This window comes from Aythya ferina, assembly GCF_964211825.1.
Source record: "Aythya ferina genome assembly, chromosome: 28".
In the NCBI taxonomy this organism is placed as follows: Eukaryota; Metazoa; Chordata; class Aves; order Anseriformes; family Anatidae; genus Aythya; species Aythya ferina.
The window spans coordinates 595,220-601,172 of NC_140325.1; the positions used below are offsets into that span (position 1 = coordinate 595,220).

Genomic DNA, 5,953 nt, shown 5'->3' on the forward strand with positions numbered 1-5,953 from the left:
TGGATCACCCTGACAGGCTGAACGGTAACACAAGCCTGAATCGACCCTGAAGGCGTTTGCCTATTATGATCCAACTACGTGGGCAGAAGACAGATCCTGGGGCTATAGGACCCCAGTATATATACTTAATAGAATAATTAGGTTATTAGCTGTAATAGAAATAGTTATAAATGATGAGAACTGATCTAAATGAGTTATAAAGATGAGAACTGCTTTGTATCAAAATTGCCTAGCTTTGGATTATTTACTAGCACAAAAAGGAGAAGTCAGTGGAAAATTTAGCTTTAGTAATTGCTGTTTAAAGATTGATGAAAAGGGTGTTTCTTCCTAGTAGCTGATAGAATGTTATGTTCTGGTCTAGGATGAGAAGAATGTTAATAATATGCTGATGTTTTAATTGTTTTTAATTGTTACAGAGTAGTGCTTATACCAAGCCAAGGACCAAGCCAAATTCAGCTTCTCACTGTCCTGCCAGCAGGCAGGCTGGGAGGAGGGCCGGACTGCTCGGGGTTAGGTTGGGCATCGGACAGCAGGTGGTGAGCAATTGCATTGTGCATCACTTGTTTCGTACACATTATTACTAGTAGTAATATTATCATTATTATTATTGTTATTATTATTATTTTCTTGTTTTTATCTCAACTCACAGCTTCATTTCACTCAACTCAACCCACTTTCCCATTTCTCTCTCCCATCCCAGAGAAGGAGGGGGGGAGGTGAGCGAGCAAACACAAACCTGGAAGGATATGGAATGGGATTTATTTTCATGGCTGCCTGGTGGACCATGGGTTAAAAGAGTGTTATTTTTATTGTTATGTGGTGTAATTACGTTATTATTTGTACCTTGTATGATACCTTGTCTTACATTATTAATACACCAGGAGATAAATAGTACATTGGTAATAACTTCATTAAAAAAGGAAGGGAATATGTCAATTATGATGCTTAAGAATTGGACCCTCCAAGAACAAACTGATGAAATCCAATTATTAATAACAAAAGAGACACGAATTGGGGATATTAAAAAGAAGATAAGGGATTGTGAGGAATGTTTTAACGATTCGTGTCCATAAAGAACAATTCTGTTTGAATCCTGTCTGCCTCTGGGCTCTGCACTGGCAATTTAATTCTTGAACCACAGATGCCGTGTGTCCCAGTCTCCCCCTCATTCTAGTCAATTTATCAAGTCTTCAGAAAATACTCCTTAACTTTATGAACCTGTTTGCTTTTGTTATTCCGGACTTCTATTTCTAACAGTTACAGCCTTTTTTCCTGTCTTCTTCGAGATTAACTTAACACTGCTATAGATGTGTCTGTGAATGGCTGGGGAAGAATGTTTTAATTACTCGTGAAGCGTCAATAAGAAAGCTGTTTGTGTTTGATGTCTGGGAGTTTCAGAACAACTGATAACAACTAGTGACTGTTATGGGATACTATGCAGATCTTTGGTATCTGGCCAGGGGGCCAAGAGATTAAGAGGAAGAAATAAGAAGCTGAAGGAAGGCTGGGAGACAAGACCTGCAGAAAATGTTCTATAAACTTGGCATGGTGCCAAGTGAGTACAAAGGGGAGAGGAAGACTACGAGCCTTCAGCATGAAAGACCCCTAGAGACCCCCAGAGGAGACTGATGCACATGCTCCAGTAGGAGGGACTGGACCCCGGAAGCTAATTATAATAATCTATTTTTTTAGAAGTAGTAATGAATATACATTAGTCTAGGAGCATAAAAATCAGCTACTTGATGTAACTGGTGTGCGTCCTGGTGGAGCGGAGACTCCCGGTGCACCCAGCACTGTTTGCTTACCTCTATTCCTTTATATTCTTTCAATAAATCCTATTTTTTTATTTAATCCTAATTTGAATCCTGAGCCATTTATAACAGTTAGGTATGTTTGTATCATTTTATACTGTAGGTATGTCTTTATACTGAAGGTACAAAATTGAATATGCATTACTGAAATACAGCATTGAATACAAAAGAAATTGTTTTCCATCCTATCGGCATCCTGAAAATGAATCACAAAAAATAATTTTTTTTTTTTTCTTTTATCTGTATTTGTGCACCAACTGATTTGATTGCTTCTTAGTCAAAACCTGGTCATAGTAACATCAGTATCCTATCTGCCTGATCATTACCCTTTCCTATTATCATTGCAGGTAAATTTTGTTGCAGCTATTGATGTATATGAAGATGGTGAAGCTGGCCTACTATTATGTTATAACTGTAAGTAGTTAGGGAAGACTGGAAATGATAATATCTCAACATGTAATTCTTTCTTCATTGGAGTTTAGATCTGTATTTTAAAGTTTCGGTGTTTCATGGAAAGTATTTCAAAATACTTTTTTTTTTTCAATTTAAGTGCATATTAGAAGGACTAGAAATGGAAGTACTGTTTTATTGTGGTGTGTGTAATTGGACAGACATTACCATCTTACTCACAAAAGTCCTATTTCTTCAGATCTATCTTATTCTTTGCCTAGTCTCACACTGGGTGTTTCTAGGACGTGTACAAATTAGTATTCCACCAGTTTTCTTCTTTCTGCTTTCCCATTCTGTCATTGTGCTTTCTTTCCTTCTGCACACTTCTTTGTGCTGGCACATTTCAAAATTGTAATTCTCTTAATCTCTTTTTATAAAACGGCCTTGGATTTCATATGGATATGCTCTTCTGTGCTGTACACATGTAGTTTTGCTTTCAGTCCTCAGGAAAATCAAAGTTACGAGTATGAAACGTCCTTTATGAGGTGATGCTGAAGGACAAAGCACAACTTTCTGTTTCAGATGGCATGTCCTATTTGCCTTTCCAAAGAGAGCATTGATGGAAACAGGATAAATACATCTACGTATTCTAGCATTGGCCGTTAGATTGGTACCACAGGGAAAAAGTCTCTAAAGTGTATCTTTGTATGCTCTGTGAGGCCTCATTGGTTTCGGTAGTTTAACAAATCCTACCTAGTTCTGGTTCACTCAGTACTGCTTCAGAACTAAAAGGTCTGAGACAGAGCAGTGTGAATTCCCAAACCTGTACTTCTGTGCAGAATCAGTCCTACTCTAGTAGGCTCGTCACAGAGCCAAAGCTAACAAACTTGGTTGATCCTAAGGTCCTAAAGCCTGTTGCACAGGGTTGCAGCAACTTGAATCCCTATTTGTAGGGCCCTGTCACAGGGAAACCTCTTATGGTCTTGTGACAGTTTTACAATTATGAAAGTATCATCATGGAACAAGTATGAAAACACATGATTTGACAGTGTTCTAAGTTTGGATTTTAAACAAGACCTTTTTTTTACACTTGTGGATATAAAGTCAGTTTAAGTTTAAGGACAGCAAACACAAAAAAAAAAAAAAAAAAAGATTTTACCTAAAAATAGAGAAGTAGTAGATTCACAAGTTATATGATTAATGAAATCTTGGTATCTGTAGTATCCCATGTGTATTACAATCCTCAAAGAACACAAACTGTGCTATTATGTGGCTGCTTGAAGGGTAGTTCTTACAGTCAGAGGGGTACAGCTCTGCTTACATCACTTTCAGAAATGTTCTTAACTATTCCTCCATCCATAGACAAAGTAAGGAGCTGATGATTGCTGAAACAGAACAATACTTACTTTGTGAAATCTGACAAGTTATTAAAATGTAGCTCTACTATTTTTATCTTGTAAATGTATTCACAAAGGAAGCACGTTTCCCTTACGGTCTGTTTAGATATAGAGGGACTTCTACATAAGTGTTTGATATTTATCTCTGTATTATCCACACGTCTGTAAAATCTACCTAGAATGTTGGTGTTTGTCTTTTGTGCTGTAAGATATTGGAGGTTTCTTTTTTTCCTTTTTTTGTTACAGATGTTTGCCAATATAGAAAGGTGTATCCTTTTAATGGAGGTTCTCCACTCGTCCAGTCATCGGCTTACGACTTTCACTTTAGCTGGAAACAAGTTCCTTACGCTGTTGGTAAGAACATACCTCTTTTACCCTTTTTTCATTACTGTTTAGGCTTGCACTTGGCTGTTGGTGGAATTGCAGCATGTGTGCTAGGAATATATAAGAATAAATCTAAAATTAAAAATAATTTAACATACATAAATCTATTTTTAATATAATAAAATTTAATAAATATGGGTTAATAAATTCCTATAAATAAGAATTTCTTCATGGAGAGGGTGATTAACCGTTAGAGTGGACTGCCCAGGGAAGTGGTGGAATCCCTATCCCTGGAGAGGTGTTGACATAACACCAAGGTGTTGAAGGATTTTTTGAAACAGCAAAAATCCCATGGCTTGCTGCAGCTGAGCAAACCAAGCTACCAGGGCAACTATGAGAAGTTCCCATGACAGTGTTCCCACATCGCCCAACTGAGGAATTTAGAAAAATATTGTTACCAGCCTCTGGCTTAAAGGACAAGGTCTACATGACTGCTAATCACAAGAGGGGTTGTTTTCTTGCAGGTGGGGTTGTTTTCTTGTAGTTGTTTGTCTGAGTGCTTTTGACCAATAATTTTGTGTGAAACACTATCCACCCCTGTTAAGTTCGTTATAAAAGTTAGGCTATTCGGGCAATAAAATGGAGCATTATCTGACTCTACTGGTGTCTGTTGTGCTTTCAGCCGTGCTTCCTGCAACACCAAGGGACATAATGATGGAACTTGGTAGGTCAGGTTGATTGTTGGACTTGAAGGTTTTTTCCAACCTAGATGATTCTGTGATTCTCTAAGTGTGTTGCATTCATGATGCCACTTCAGCTAAGATTCTGCATATGGTATCTTTAATAAGTGGAGCCTTGGGGCCAAGTTTTTCCTCTGATAAACTTTTTTTTCCTTTCTCTTTTTTCTGTTTTTTATTTTCCATTCAGTTTATATTCTGCCACGCATGGAGAGTGAAGTTTTCTTCAGGCTTGTATCTGAATGTCCATCAGTACAGTAGACAAATCTTGTCATAGGAAAGGGAGATACCAGAGTAGGTCAGATACTCAAGAATTGTTTTCAGGGAGCATCTGAGAAACATTTACATTAATCATTCTTCCTTGCAAAATAATTTTTGTTTCATTGTAGTCTGTGCTTTCCCTTCTATCCTTGCCTTCACTACTGATTCCATTGAGATCCGATTAGTGGTGAGTGGAAACTTAGTCCACACAGCAGTTGTGCCTAAGCTTCAGCTTGTAGCATCAAGGGTAAGACACGAGAAAAGCATGTTTGACTATTTGTGAGGTGTTGGGACCTAATTCACATAAAGAGTTGCTGAAGCCCAAAACAAACCAAAACTGACACATTTTCTGATTTGCATTAACTGTTAATTTGTGTGCTCTTAGCTTGTAGTGAGTACAGTGAGAATCAATATTGATCTAACTGTCCTTTATTGATTGCAGTAATGCAGAGCTGAAGTATTTGATTATTTACAGGGCAAATGCTCTTCTGAACATCACAGAAGTTCTCCCCATTTACAGTAAGATAGCCTTTCTGTGGCCACCTGTAGTTAACTTAGCAGCAATACAGCAACAGTGGCAACAGAACATAGTGGACAAACGTTTAAGCTCTTCTTCAGCAAGTGTTTAAGAAAGTTTTGCTGTACTAATGATGAGTTCTTTGTGATTTCAGTCAGATATTTATTTTAAAGCTACTGCTGCAATAAGGGGATCATCTCATAGCAGTTCTAAGGAAATGAGTTCAAGTTCTCCTCAAGCACCGACGGCTTATGAAATACCAGAATGTCCTCTTTCTTCTTCAGAAGGTAACATGGTTTCCAGGCTGCTTGAAGCTTTGATTATTATCTTTAGTAAAATGAAATCAATCCGTTAAAAGATTTTGTTTTCATGGCTGAGAGTCTGGAAGATGGAAACCTTATCCAGAGATCTGAAACACCTGGATGAGCTTTTGCCCCATAGTATCTCTTCTGAATGCACAGCAGCACTGTTTTAAAGAAATCATGTCTGTAGGAGGGGAAGAATTAAGCTTCACTA

General features: G+C 37.7%; 1 long non-coding RNA gene across 1 annotated transcript; it reads left to right on the forward strand.

Annotated features, from left to right (window-relative positions):
- The first annotated feature begins 2,078 nt into the window (after positions 1-2,078).
- On the forward strand, positions 2,079-5,109 carry LOC311424532. Its single transcript, XR_014686125.1, has 3 exons — positions 2,079-2,225; positions 3,845-3,952; positions 5,049-5,109. It is a non-coding gene; the product is annotated as an uncharacterized lncRNA (long non-coding RNA).
- The last annotated feature ends 844 nt before the right edge of the window (positions 5,110-5,953 follow it).